This window comes from Pleurodeles waltl, chromosome 7 (genome assembly GCF_031143425.1).
Source record: "Pleurodeles waltl isolate 20211129_DDA chromosome 7, aPleWal1.hap1.20221129, whole genome shotgun sequence".
Taxonomy (NCBI): domain Eukaryota; kingdom Metazoa; phylum Chordata; class Amphibia; order Caudata; family Salamandridae; genus Pleurodeles; species Pleurodeles waltl.
Genome location: NC_090446.1, coordinates 1,384,181,940 through 1,384,197,253, shown reverse-complemented (window position 1 = coordinate 1,384,197,253; position 15,314 = coordinate 1,384,181,940). Strand labels below are relative to the sequence as shown.

At 42.6% G+C, this 15,314-nt stretch overlaps 1 protein-coding gene across 2 annotated transcripts in view; it reads right to left on the bottom strand.

Moving 5' to 3' along the window:
* Window positions 1-15,314, bottom strand: part of LOC138246373 (sodium-dependent neutral amino acid transporter B(0)AT2-like) — a 278,385-nt gene that overhangs the window by 209,765 nt on the left and 53,306 nt on the right. For both annotated transcript variants that reach the window (XM_069200937.1, XM_069200938.1), the window contains one exon: window positions 14,680-14,757. The gene's annotated coding sequence lies outside the window, so the exon portion shown is untranslated. The remainder of the gene's footprint in view (window positions 1-14,679; window positions 14,758-15,314) is intronic.

Sequence of the window (15,314 nt, the reverse complement as noted above, 5' to 3'; positions counted from 1 at the left end):
ATCGGGCATTAATGTCCAGCTGTTCGGAGCTCACTCCACCCGAGGAGCCATGGCTTCTAAAGCAATCCAAGTAGGTGGTAGACTGGAAGACATTATGAATGCGGCTGACTGGTCTTCCGAGTCGACTTTGAAAAAGTTCTACTTTAAACCAATCCACGAAGCCGCTTCATTGGTGGTGAGTAAGCTTTGAACATGCATAATCCTCGCCTGCGGTCCTGACATAGAATGAGAAATTTCCTAGCTATCGTGAAGGAAAGTTTCAATTCTATTAAGGACACGGAGGCGAGAATTATCCCACCCGCCACGGTGGCCATGGCGCCCACCCGGAGTGAATTCATCCATTTGAGAGGTGGTATATTCAGTTTCCTTTACCTGAAATTATGATTGGGGTATGCCATGTGTTTTTTACCTATGTTTGATACTACAAGCATTGTTTGCTGTGTTGTTAGGAAGACTAGGAATTTCGTTTTGTCTGATTTATTGACTTTCTTGCGGATACAATTGCTTATCTATTGTTCACATTTGTTCTTAGGAGTGAGTCCTGCGACTACCTAGCGACGATTCAGTTCAGTTCGCAGTGAAGACGAGGAAGATCGTCATCGCCTGGGGATATTTATACATACAGTCGGATGGCAGTGTGATTGGACATTGGTTGCCATGGGAGTGGGTCTCATGGGCATTGTAGTTTTCTTTGTTGAACTTTGAACCTGCTATCAATAAAAAGTGAAGAAAGATTGTGCATAATCCTCGCCTCCGTGTCCTTAATAGAATTGAAACTTTCCTCACGATAGCTAGGAAATTTCTCATTAACAGTGTTTTCCTTTGGGTGTGTCCCCATGCCGCGATATGGGCACACCTGTGACCAGGCGTGCAGCGGTTTGGTCAAGGCAGTCAAGGGCTGAGAATATAAATAAAGAGGCGTGGTCAGGGTTGAGTCAGAAAGGTGCGATCGGCAGAGTGAGGAGAGGTGCAGTAGGTGGCGTAATCGAACCTACCTGATCAACGTCTGACCACGTGTGTGTGCAAAGTTAATTGCTGTGCCTGTGTCGTTATTTCATCCCTGCCCATGGGCACTCACACGGTGTTGTCAAAACACCACAGGATCCAAGCCAAGGGGTTGGAGGTTACGTTTACTGTTCTGTTTTGCAGTTGTTTACAACCGGGACAGGGCTGGGCAGAATGGTAGGAAAGGGGCTTTGGGTCTACCACATTGGGTACATTACATCATAGGCCCCAGGTGGGGCGCAATGGCTATCATGGGGGCCACCTATAAAGCACTGACGTAAAACATTAGGGGGATGGCAACCCCAGCCCTGTGCAGAGATATAGGATTTATGACTATCTCAGGCGCCGCCATATTCATATAGCCTGCCTCCAGGACACACATCAAACTGCCTCTGAGTTAGTAAAGGTAGCGTCACGGTGGAGTGGGCAAATGTTTGGAACTAGGTACTCTGCATATGCTGGGGGGGTCTTGGTTTGGATAGCCCCACGTGTCCCATTTGTCCCACATAGGACGGTGCTGGATACAGAAGGCCGATATGTCTTGCTAGAAGGGATGCTGGATGGGCGCCCATACTCTATCGTCTATTGTATGCTCCCAACACACTACAGTGGGAGTTTCTACGTGAAATGTCCACGGCCATGTTGACTAATTCTTTAGCTCCCAATTTCTGGAGGGGGAGACTTCAACTGTGTTCACTGCACCTCCCTCGACAGATCAGTGTCTCCACTGCGGGGAACACAAAGCCTCCTGGCAATCAAACATTTCCAACAATGTACATCCACAACACACCTCCAAGATATCTGGCCGAAATCTCATATTATGCCCCCGGTCATCAAGTGCACATTAGGCATGATTACGTCTCCTGCAGTGCTGATTTCTGGCCTCAGGTACGTGCTTCGGAGTATCTGGGCCGAGCCACTCTGGATCGCAGCCCTTTAAAGGTGACATTCCACTGGGGTAATGAAAGAGCCCCGATTGTTACCTGGAAATGAGGTATGGAGGCTCTACTATACTCAGTGTACACATACATTATTGGGACTCATTTACACCCCTTTTATGAGGATAATGATGGGTCCACTGAGACCAGAGGACTGGAGTGGGACTCCATGAAAGTGGCTTTGAGGGGCCACTGTATAAAGACCTCATGGGGATAGGAGGAAGCCTTCCTTCGTATAATATTGGCATTGGAATTGCAAGTACTTGCACTAAAGAGGTAGTGACAGTGATTGAAGCCCGGGCGCGGCTGCAAGATCTTGGGGGACAGCTTTGAGATGAAATGCACTGAATACATAATCTAGATTACAGAACGTCCCTAGTCAAACAGAACACAGGTGGGGATAAACCTGGCCACACACTAGCATGGCTCCTGCAGTCTAAAGTACCTAGGACCATCATCGGTGAGATCCGGGCTCAAGATGGGGTAGTGGTAAACCACCAGAATGATATCTGCAAGATCTTTGCTCGCTGTTACGAATAATTATACTCTCGGTGAGTTCCTACCGACCATTGTCAACGCTTAACATTGACTATAAAATGTTGAGCAAGGCCCTCGCGAACAGACTGCGACCACTGCTCCCGACCATGGTATACCCTGATCAGTGTGGTTTTATTCCCAAAAGAGCCACTGCCTCTAACATTCGTCAGCTTTGTCAGATTATGGGTGCGGTTGAGAGATCTGAGGGGCTACTGGTGGTGGGTCTCTCTGGATTTCGAGAAGGCCTTTGACACTTTCTAAGGCCTTATTTGATGGCTGTCCTCGAAGTCTTTGGAATGGGCTCTGATTTTCTAAGGTGGGTTCCATTGTTATATAAGGCAACTCTGGCCAGAGTGCGGACAGGTTGCCAGATTTCCAGCCAATTACACATAGGCAGGGGTACATGCCATGGTTGCTCTTTATCACCAGTGGTCTTTGCGCTGGCTATGGAGTGGTTTGCTGCACTACTACGAAAGGAGGGTCCAAATTGGGGCAGAGCTATGGGCCTCCGTTGGCAGGTTGTGTCACTTTATGCAGATGGCATTTTGGTGTACATGCAAAACCCAGAAAAGCTCCCTGCCCTTTTTGCTGTTCTTGTGAATTTTTTCAGTGTGGATAGACTGAAGGTGAATTGGGATAAGCCTTGTGTTTACCCTCTGTGCAAGCTAGAACGTGTAGATGGGGAACGAGTGGTGACGGACCGTCTGCTTTGGCAGGTGGACATGTTTTGCTACCTAGGAGTACATGTTTACCACAGACGGAGATCTTCTAGAGAGTAATCATGCCAGGGCCCTCGCAGCAGTGAGGCAGGCCATGGGTTTCTGGACACGACTGCCCCTATCATCCATGGGTCACGCATCCATTGTGGCTCCTATAACTCTTCGTAACTATACCTGTCGCCTCAATGAAGGTCTATTTTATAAACCTGCAGTGCTTGATCTTGACCCTCATATGGGGGAGCTTGTAGGCGTGTGACTTTTCGCACATTACAGCGGCCAGTTTTGGAGGGCGGCCTAGGGATACCTGACATGTCATTTTATTTTGCAGCAGCACAGCTACAGTGGCCTTTGCGTTAGTTGGCAGGTAATGTGATTAGGGAGGGGACTGCTGTGAGTGAAGAACTAGGGCAAATGAGAATACTTTGGTTGGTTACAGTCCGGGTCATGAACTGAGCTGATTGGCATGGGTTGCTAAGATTTGTTGGAACAGGTATATTCAGCCATGGTGGGTGGCACCGCCGTATGCCCCTCAGCTGCCGCTCTAGAGTGTGCCCGGATTAGGGGGCCTGGTGGGGGTCTATGATCAGGGATCGTGGCAGGAAGCGGAGCTGCTAACCATGGGGGACCTGTATCAAGACGGCACCCTACTCTCCTTTCAAGATCTACCGGTAATCAATGGCATGCCTACTGGCCAGTTGTAACATCCTGGTACTGGTGATCAGACAAATATGGGGCATAAGCCAAGTCACACCGCCCCTTCATCACAGGCTGCAGTGTGTGGTGACTCATGGATTAAGTCGCAGGGTGGTCACGGTCATCTATTTGGCTTTGCAGGCCGAGGGTACAGCTTTCTGATTAGCAGATAAACCTGGGTGGGAGGAACGCCCAGACATGGTCCTATCTGATAAACAATGGGTAATGGCAATCGAGCAGGTAAAACATGTGTCCCATAATGAGAGGCTGAAATTTACTCAATTCAATTATTTACATCACCTCACACCCCCATCGACTACACAAAATGGTTCCAGGGGAGGGTGCGACATGCCCTCAATGTGTCTATCAAGATGCAACCTTCCTCCATATGATATGGGAATGTCCCCCATTGGTGTGAAATTGGGAGCGGGTCATGGAACATACTTGACATACTTGAAATGAAGATTCCACGGGACCGCCTGTTCTGTCTGCTTGGAGTCACTAAGCGTTAGAAAAGTAGTAAATTCCCCCTGCAGTTTGCTGATCTAGCAATCGTCCTTCATACGTGACTAATAGCTATGTTGTGGAAGGCTGGTCAGCCGCCGGTGATTGATAGCTGGCTTATGGACATACTTTGCGGGACAATGGCCGAGACCGTTGTCATGACACAGGACAGCGGAGCGGGAGGGGGCGGTGACTCTGTTATGCTGTGGGACACGCATGTGCTCAGGCTACAGAACTAATGCAACACCCTTGCATAACTATTGCCCATTGCGGTACCCTGCATTCTTCCGGCCTGTCACCCAACACTGCCCTCCAGATGGTTTTGGACTGCCCCTCAGTACCTTTGGGAAAGTATACTTCCATTTTACTCCCTCCCCCGTTGTCCCGGGTTATTCAATTCATGTTTAGTTGGTTTCTTTGATGCACCAGGTGGTCACATTATTAGACAGTATGGCAAACCAGACTTGCCCATTGGCTGCTATGACGGAGGGAGGGATTCTTTGACTTGCCCACCTTCCTTTCGTTACGCTTGTAATAAGGTGGGATGAAGCCGCTGTGGTCAACACATGTATCTGTAATACCATTCCAGTATTCCTACACACTGATGTTATTTATAAGTTGACGGTGAATTACCCACAGAATAATGAGTAACACATAACTTGTTATGTGCATGGCATATGGTTGTTTGCAATATACAATTGTGAATGCCAATAAACAACAATGAAAAAATAAGAAAATGAATAAAATGCATTTTACGTTATACTTTTAAAATATTTAGATGTGATAATATGGACATATGTGTATATATACATTTGCAGTAATACATTTAAATAATAATAAACTTAATATATTGTGAAAATATTTTATTAAATGGCACATACTCACTAAAACCATAAAAATAAACAACTGAATATGAAAAAATATATTAATTAATGAAGACGATAAATAAAATATAAAAGCTTGAAAAGTTTTTAAAAAGCATTCTCAAAACTATTTTAAACATTAAAATAAATGTAAAAATAAAACCAAGTAATATAAAATATTTTTACAAAAAAACAATTAATGCTACAAAATCTTTTTAATCAATATTATGAAAACTACTGGAGTCCAAGAAAATTAAAAATACTATTCTCACTCTAGTTTATGCAATAGTAGGGAAAGTGTTGGACTTCAGCGGTGGTAGATTTACTATTCCTACTAGAGTCAATGCAATAATAGGGAAAGTGTTGGACTTTGGAGGGGTGAAATTCACATTTCCCATTCAAATCTGTGCAACAATAGGGAAAGTGTTGGACTCTGGAGGGGTGAAATTTACTTTTACCACTCCAAACAACACAACAGTAGGGAAAGTGTTAAAATTCAGAGTGGTTGAATTTACTATTCTCCATCCAAATAGGGCAAAGTGTTGAACTACGAGGAGGTTAATTTCACTCTTTCTACTGCAGTCTCAATACGGGTAACAAGAATACTTCACTTCAAACACATTACATATCTGTGTAAACCCATGAATGTATAAAAAATTATAAACTGCTCATAAACATATATTAATTAACATAACATATAGATGTATTAAATCAAACAAAATGAACCAATTTACCAACTACTAGTCAATAAAAAAATTAATTCTTAATTGTTAGTCAATTATCAATTGACTTCCTACTCTTTACCACCCAGTACCCTTACACGTCTACCAGGCTCCAGCTAAAATATAATGAAAAAACTATTCCATAACTTACGTATTTAAAATAAAAGAAATAATTAACAATGAATAATTAATTGTTAATTATTACTTAATTAACTTCCCACCCAAGACCCCCTACAAACCTAGCAATTAAATTAAAATTAAATAATCCACAATTTAAAAATTCAATTAAATAATTAACAAATAATAATTAATTATTCATTGCCTAATTCACTTACTCTGCACCCCTACAAATCTAGCAGCCTGCAACTAAATGATAAGTAAAATACATAAGTACTCCATAAATTACATAATAAAAAAATCAATTAAATTAACAATTAATAACTACTTGTTAATGAATTATCACTTAAGTAACTTCCAACCCTATAACCCTACAAACCTAACAGTTTGCAAATAACCTAATGAAAATAAATCAGTATTCCATAAATCACATAATAAATATCAATAATGTAATTAAATCAAATGTATTAAATAATCATTATGTATTACTTAACTGCTCACCCTAGCTCCCAACTAACCCAACAAACAGCTACACTAGAATTTACTATTAAAAACTAATAAAAAATTATAAATTACTGAAAATTACAAGCTATATTTTAAAAACAATTAATAACATTCATATAAACGATAGTGACATATAAAATTAATATATCAACAAAAATACATTACAATAATTAAGACAATATTTTAACCACTCTATTTGGGAAAACGGTATTAAAAATACCGCTTTTACTTACCTAAAAAAAAATAGTCTCACAATATTTACGTGTCACTATATTTTGATTTCTGTCTCCCAATATCATTAAAATGATATTTTGTCCAAACACCATTCCTGTCCCCTCCCTCCATGTCTGTCAGATACCTAAGGCCAGTTAAAATGTACTACTGCTCGGTCAAATGACACAGTATTGGGGGAAAATATTGCATTCAAAGTGCTATACCCTCACTCCATTTTTTATCCTGCTTTCTCTCTTTTTGTAGTCCCTATTTCCTTCTGTTCTCATCAATGCTTTGATTTGTCCTTAGGGTAGACTAGCATGCTATACAAAATGACTGAAGTAACGTTAAGCGAGATGGTGGGGAAAGTGCTTCTGTGAGAATAAGAATTTGTTTTTAGCCATGATGGATCAAATGCCAAAAAAGTGGGCTCTGAAACTGCTTTTAACCCGTTCCCTTCCAAGGTGTTTGCGCAACTCTATTGCAAATAGGAGACTATATTCCTACCTAATTCAACCAAACCACATCAAATATGTGAATGAATATAGTGCACTGCTGGTTTGCCAGTACACTTACCATCAGGAACCTACATTCATTAGATGGCAACAGGAGTGTAGTGATGGGGAGGAAAATGAAACCAGGAGAGGCTAGACACCAGGACAACTAAAGAAAACTACATTACAAAGGCAGTCCCAGAGATTGACTAAGGCACCTATCGGTCAGCAGTCTATAGTTCTTGTAGACTAAGACAGCTCTTTGCAAACAAGGTTGAGGATGTTGTTGAGGACATCAATTTCATCCCTTTGCACCTTGTTACCCCTGACTATTAACTTGCATATATCTGCAAGTTGGCCATCTGCCTTTTTGTTGTCACTCTATGTATATGCCAAGGTTCCCAGTGCTGATGGAGAGTCGCTTGACAAGCCCACCCATTGACTTTGCAAAGCTGATTGCAACTGAATGTTTGTGGAAGGCACTGACTGTATTTCTTGAGGGGCATGTGGCATGACACAAACAGTGGCGGGTAGTGACATGTAATAATGGAGTGACGTCAGCTGGCAAAGTGAATTTTAAACCAGTGACAGGCACTATGATAAACCAACAATGCCTTTAGGCTCAACGCAAAGTTCTCAATCATGGCTTGTTAAAAGTGTTTTGTTTATAACGGACCATGACAGACAGCTCCTGAGTTTAGGCTGAAGGCAATGCAAGTTTCTCACAGTGCTTGTCAGTGAGTCAAAAAAGTAATAATAAAAGAGATAAAATGTTTACTTACCCAAGCGTGCTCTGTGTTTTCTTCTGCAGTCCTAGTGCAAGTCCTGGTGCCTCAGCCAACTCCCCTCTACCAATCCAGACACTGCCTTCATGCTGCTGATAATGTTAAGCAGCACAAGAGAAGCACCAGGAGTGGTTGGAGCAAGCTGGTTCAAAACTCTCATGCACGGATAGCCTGTGCCTGCTCTCCACCCAGCTGTCTAAGACAGCTCGGGTTTGAGAGGTTTAAAGTGTGCATCTCAAGCTGGAAGTTGCAATAGAGCCGGATAAAGAGACGTGCATTTTAACCCCTTTGCTGCTAGGTGTTTTCCCCCGTGTGCTAAGCCTTTTTTGGCTATTTGGGGTAGTTCAAGCTTAGGCCCCATAACTGTTTGGCCACAAATCCACGCCAAATTAGCTTCCTTTTTTTCCAACATCCTGGGGATTCTAAAGGTACCCAGGGTTTGTGGATTCCCCTGGAGGGGGCCGAGAAATAAGCCAAAATACAGCAAAATTTTGATTTTTGGGGGAAAAAATTGGAGAGAGTGCTGCAGCAGAAAGCATCTGTTTTCCCCCGCAAATGGCATCAGAAAAGGGTTTGCGGTGCTAAAATCACCACATTCCCAGCTTTCAGAAACAGGAAGACTAAAATCAGAAAATCACATTTTCCAACACAGTTTTGGCATTTTACTGGGACATACCCCATTTTTCCTATTTTTTTGTGCTTTAAGACTTTTTCCAGTTGGTGAGAGAAATGGGTGTGAAACCAATGGTGGATCCCGGAAATCTATACATTTCTGAAAAGTAGACAAAAGTCTGAATTCAGCAAGGGGTCATTTGTGTAGACCCCTAAAAGCTTTCCTATAGAAAATAACAGTTGAAATATAAAAATATTGAAATTGAGTTAAATAAAACAGCCATTTCTGTCTCTGTTTTCATGTGTAACTTTTTCTAACAATGACAGCTTCTTTAAAGCAATTTACTGTTACGTCCGCTGGACCCTTCTGATTTATAGGGCTTGTAGATTCCCCAAGAACCCGAGGTACCCAGAGCCAATAAATGAGTTGCACCTTGCAATGGGTTTTCATTGTTTACCAGGTATATAGCAATTCATTTGGTAAAATATAAAGATTGAAAACCAGGTATCAAGGCAACCTATGTCTTCCCACAATGGGCACGAGATATGGAGTTTAGAAGCAGTGGTTATTTGAAAATCTCTGAATTTATGGGTACCCATACTAGCATCTGAATTAGAGGGTATTTCTCTAAGGGCCAGATGTATGAATCTGGCCCATTGCGATTCGGTAATTGCGATTTTTAAGAAATCGCAATTACCGACTCGCAAAGGGCCATGTATCACATTTGCGATTCGGTAATTGCGATTTCTTAAAAATCGCGAATGCAATTACCGAATCGCAAATTGCGATGCTGGCGCCATTCGCAGCTATGGGCCTATTGGCCCATAGCTGCGAATTTTTTGCATTTCGCAAATTGCGATTTCTGAAACAGAAATCGCAATTTGTGAAAAGCAAAGGGCCAGGGTGCTGGGGGCCTAAGGCCCCCCTCTCCTGCACCCCATTTTTTTTTTTTTACTCATGTAAAGTACACACATGCCAAAAGGGCATGTGTGCTTTACATTTCAAATTTAAAAATGCAGTTTTACTGCATTTTTAAATTTTGCACCAGGTTACCACCTGGTTGCAGGTCATGGTATTTTGCACTTGCAAAATACAATTCTGCGAAAAATCGCAATTTGCGATTTTTTGCAGAATTGCTTTGCGACCTGGATTTTGCGAATCGCAAATTGCGATTCGCAAAATCCAGGTCTCACCGCAGAAAATTGCAATTTTTGCGATTTTCTTTTTTTGGTCTGCGAATGCAGTTGATACATTGCAGACCCCGATTTTGCACTCGCAAACGGCCGATTTCGCTGTTTGCGAGTACAAAATGAGATGATGCATCTGGCCCTAAATTACTTCTTTCTTACACACTGTCTTACATTTGGAAGATGCAAATGCAGAGAAAGACGATTGGTAATAACACTAGTTCTGCTATTCTGTGTTCCTCCAAGTCTCTCGATAAAAATGATACCTCACTTTTGTGGGTAGGCCTATTGCCTGCAACAGGAAATGGCCTAAAACGCAACGTTGACACATCACATTTTTCAACAAAAAACGGACCCTTTTTTGCAATGTGCCTAGCTGTGAATTTTGGGCTCTAGCTCACCAGGCACCTAGGGAAACCCAGCAAACCTGTACATTGTTGCAAATAAGACGCCTAGTGGAATCCAGGATGGGGTGACTTGTGTGGCTCTCATCACATTTTTTTACCCAGAACACTGCAATTCTCTAACTTGTCTAAAAACACATTTCCCTCACATTTCTGTGATGCAAAGTAAGTCTGAAATCTGAGGGGACCCACAAACTTCCTTCCACCCACCATTCCCCCAAGTATCCTGATGAAAATGGTACCTCACTTGTGTGGGTAGTCCTAGTGCCCACAACTGGTAACGGCCAAAACACAACATGGACACATCACATTTTCCACTGAAAACGGACCCATTTTTTGCAATGTGCCTAGCTGTGGATTATGGGCTCTAGCTCAGCCGGCACCTAGAGAAACCTAGAAAACCTATACATTTTTTAAAACTATACACCTAGGGAAATCTAGTTTGGGGTGACCTATGTGGCTCTCACTACATTTTTGTCCCCTCAGAATCCCTTCCAAACCTCACAATTTGTCTGAAAAAAACATTTTTCTGATTTGTCTGTGATGGAAATTTCTGGAACTTGAGCGGACCCACAAACCTCCTTCTACCCAGCATTACCCCACGTCTCCCGATAAAAATGGTACCTCACTTGTGTAGGCAGGCTTAGTTCCTGCGACAGGAAACCGCCCAAAACACAACGTGGGCACATCACATTTTTCCACTGAAAACAGACCCATTTTTTGCAATGTGCCTAGCTGTAGACTTTGGCCTCTGGCTCAGCCGGCATCTCTGGAAACCTAGCAAACCTGTACATTTTTGAAAGATAGACATCAAGGTGAATCCAGGATGTGGTGGCTTATGTGGCTTTCACCAAAGTTTGTACCCAGAATCCCTTGCAAACCTCAAAAGTTGTCTAAAAAACATTTACCTCGAATTTATGTGATAGAAAGTTCTGGAATCTGAGGGGAGCCACAAACTTCCTATCATCCAGCATTCCCCCCAAGTGTCCCTATAAAAATGCTATCACACTTGTGTGGGTAGGCCAAGCTCCAGCGACAGGAAACAGCCCAAAATGCAATATGGACACTACATTTTTCCACTGAAAACTGACCAGTTTTTTGCAATGTGCCTAGCTGTGGATTTTGGGCTCTAGCTCAGCTGGCACATAGGGAAACCCTACAAACCTGTATATTTTTTAAAACTAGATACCAAGAGGAATCCAGAATGGAGTGACATGTGTGCTCACACCACATTTTTATTACGCAGAATTCCTTGTAAACCTCAAAATATGTCTAAAAACACATTTTACTCACATTTCTGTGATGGAAAGTTCTGGAACCTCAGGGAAACCACAAACTACCTTCTACCCAGCATTCCCCCAAGTCTCCCAATAAAAATGGTACTTCACTTGTGTGGGTAGGCCTAGTGTCCACAACAGGAAATGGCCCAAAACACAAAGTGGACACATCACATTTTTCCACTGAAAACTGACCCTTTTTTTGGCAACGTGTCCACTTGTGGATTTTGGGCCCTAATTCAGCCGACACCTAGGGAAAACTAGCAAACCTGTATGTTTTTTTAAAACTAGACACATAGGGGAATCATTGGGTCCCACCCGAGACACTTAGCGTGTCTGAGTGTGCTTTGATGCCAGATTACAGCAGAGTGGGTTGTTTTGGGGATTTGAATTCCCTACTGAGAGGTGAAGTGCAATAAAATGGTCTTGTGGCTACCCACTGTTCTTGGTACACATGCATACTGGTTGGATTTGGCACAAGGGTGAGTGATGGTTCCATATATAAAATTTTATTAACAAGAGATTCACAAAAATGAAATGCACTGTTAATATTTGAAAGGTAAAAAAACTGAACCAATGACTCACAGTTCCTGAGCTCTAAAGCCACATCAAGGAACCAACCGCTTTACAGTCCATTCACACAACTTTCACACGTGACACACAAGACCGTTCACACCGCCAGCTGCAGGCCCAGCAAATTAAAACACTGACATCAACAGACAGCGCCACTCACAGGCCCTTCCCTTTTAAATGCCTACATGCCTGACACAGCAATCACACCGGCTGATGGAGTGTGTGGACTGGCATTTGGCTAGCAGTGTGTGAAGTAATCAGCAGCAAGTCACTACTCACACACTACCAGTCAAGTGCCAGCTCTCACACACCACCAGCCAAGCGCCAGTCCACACACACACTGCTAGCCAAGTGCTAGTCAATGCAGACCGCCAGCCAAGCATCAGTCCACCCACACTGCCAGCCAAGCGCCAATTCACAAACACCAGCATCACATTTTTTTAACAAAAATGAAAACACAAACCAATTGTAAGTAAATACAAAACTACAAACACAAAAGCTCCAACTAAATACAACACACTAATGGACCATGAAACTGAACAAAAAATCTGACACAATATGGAACAGGCAGTTCACATTTACCCTCACGGTAGCTCCCAAAAATTATTTTGTGTGTGGTACATTCTAAACAAGCAGGCACACACAGCTCAGGTTTAGAAATACAGTCAGGGCAGTACATACCTCTCTCCTTTTGCACACCTCTTTGCATACAGACTCTACATCTCCTGCTGAGAAGAGTTTTTTGGGCATGGGAGGAATGTGATCAGGAAAGTTGCGATCTTTCAATCTAGCCACATCCCCCAACACTCCTATTCTAGGAACACTTGTCTGTTCTATAATAACAAGGCTGCCTTTCACAGACTCCTGAAACTGAACAAATGTAATCTTTGACTCTGGAGAACAATCCTTAAATACATCAAAAACATTAAAGGTTTCTAAGTAGAAAAGATGGATAGCCAAATTCTTATACCAAATGTAAGACCTTTCAATAGCAGTGTGAGGTTCCAAACTCTATCAACACCACCCGTGTGCCTAATATAGTATAAAATGCACACAGGTTTGCCCACTTCAGCAACCTGACCCCAAACATTCAAAGGTGAAGTGCTTTCATCATGGATGGTAGTCAGCAAGTAGACATCTCTCCTGTCTGCAAATGTAACAGCTAGAAGTTCATCACTATGCAAAGCACTGCACTGTCCCCTCTTGAGTTTTTACAAACAAGCTCTTTTAGGTAACCTTTACGGTTAGAGTGTATTGAGCCACAAGCAACAGTGTCCTCTTTGGCCAATTCCCTGAACAACTGCACACCAGTGTAGACATTAACTACATATAAATGGTGACTTTTGTTAAAAAAAAAAAAAGGCCTCTACCGAGTTCCCACACACTTTTCTCACTAACTCTGAAAGTGGACGGACAACCAGGGTGGGTCAATACTGGAGTCCCTACCAGTGTACACCCTGAAGTGATAGGCATATCCAGTCCTACTCTCAGACAGCATATATATCTTAGTTCCACAACATACCCTTTTGCTATGAATGTACTGCCTAAAAAACAGCCCTTGAGCAGGACCAAACACTTGTCCTCAGCTATGTAAAAACCTGGAAGATAGATCTTTGAAAACCGATCTACAAAGTGATCAAGGACAAGCCAAATCTTAAGAAGACAGTCACAATCATTGTGATCCAGTGGCAACGCTACAGCACTATCAACAAAATGCAGCATCCCGAAGCAGAAGCAAATACCGATAACGACTCATGGTTGCATGAAATATAGCCGTGGCAATTAAGGGACTAGTGGACCAATATTAAGACAGAGACAGCTTCTTTATCAAGCCTATCAAAAAAGTTAAACCCCCAAACTTCTTAAACTCATCCAGATTTGTGGGAGTCCACTGGGTGGCTCTAGAGTGGGGCTTAAGTCTGGCACTGTTGTCCCTCAAATTCTGTTCAGCATACAAAGTAGTCTGCTCAACAATCTCATCCAAAAATACATTGTCCATAAACAACTGAAAGAAATTTGTAGGCAAAAAGTTTTCAGTATTCACTCTATACCCTGCAACACCAGTAAAGGCAGGCAACGCCAGCTGCACCATGTTTGGTGCAGCCTAGAGTTCAGCTCTTTCAATTGGAAGGCTTGCAGCCCCAGACTGCAATCCGAATGCCTCTTGCTGCAGTACATCAGTGTCCTCCTCTAAAAGAGCAACTTCCTCTGCACTGAGAGTGGTTTCATCATCAGATGATTCCTCTGGTACAGAAAATTCACTGCTAGAATCTTGCACTTCCTCTTCTGCTTCGTATGCAGAGTCAGACTCATAATCATGGTCAGTGGAAGATTCAAAGTATACAAACAACCTACTGAGCGGTAATCCTGTGGGTAGACATAATACTTACTAATAAAGGTAACTTGACAAATAAGTCAACAACAACCAACACTGTGTGAAATAAGTAATAAACAAAGTATTTACAAAATACGCATTCATATAGGACAATTGTACTAATTTGGAGTAAACAGTAAAAACGACTTTTTCTTACCAAACACATGCAACTTCAGATCAACCAGTGCCAAAACCGCGAGCAGGAGTCGAAGCAAAGGAAAACATACGTTTTGCACTGGAAAAAAAAGGAGAAATAAAACATTGCAATCATAAATGATGACAAGTAATAAAACAGTTAACAATGTACAACACTATAAAGTCTGCCCATCACCATTCAAATGCCAGCCACACACATCGTCAGCAAAACGTTAGTCCAAGCTCAGTGACCGTTTACGCACACCACCAGTCAAGCACAATTCCATTCACACCGCCAGCCAAGTACTAGCACACACACAGACCTTCGGCTGAACTCCAATTAATACACAAAAACGTTCCCTGGTCTAGTGGTTTTCTGCCCCCCTGAAAAATAGCCAATCGTACCCCAAGGGGGGCAGAAACAGTCAAAATACATGCCCCCAAACAAGGGGTGCAACCCTTGCTAAAGTGGCCGATCTTCAACATATAAATAAATAAAATCCCTGGTGTCTAGAGGCTTTCTGCCCCCTCCCCCCCATAGGGTTAGATGGCCCTAGAAATATGATTAATCTGCCCTCCGGTGGCAGAAGAAAATAGCTAAAATAATTCCCCAATAAAGGGGAGCGACCTGTGCTCATGGGGCCATTCCCCACTATA